A 211-nucleotide genomic window follows, 5' to 3' on the forward strand; every position below is an offset into this window, starting at 1 on the left:
CTGTCCCTCAGTCGTCGCCTGGTGCTTGTCCACCACCAATCGAGTCACTTTCTTCAGCGCTTCTTCCACTCAGTTCTCTAGAAAGTCCCAGCAGACCACCCCGAGTCCCTTCTCCTCTGTCTCTTCTTTTTTTTTCTTTTGTCCCGCCCCTTAACCAATCATAATTCAAGAAAAGTGTAATCACCCAATAGCAACTGATATTAGGCAGGAC

Source organism: Austrofundulus limnaeus, unplaced genomic scaffold (assembly GCF_001266775.1).
Source record: "Austrofundulus limnaeus strain Quisiro unplaced genomic scaffold, Austrofundulus_limnaeus-1.0 Scaffold3409, whole genome shotgun sequence".
Classification (NCBI taxonomy): domain Eukaryota; kingdom Metazoa; phylum Chordata; class Actinopteri; order Cyprinodontiformes; family Rivulidae; genus Austrofundulus; species Austrofundulus limnaeus.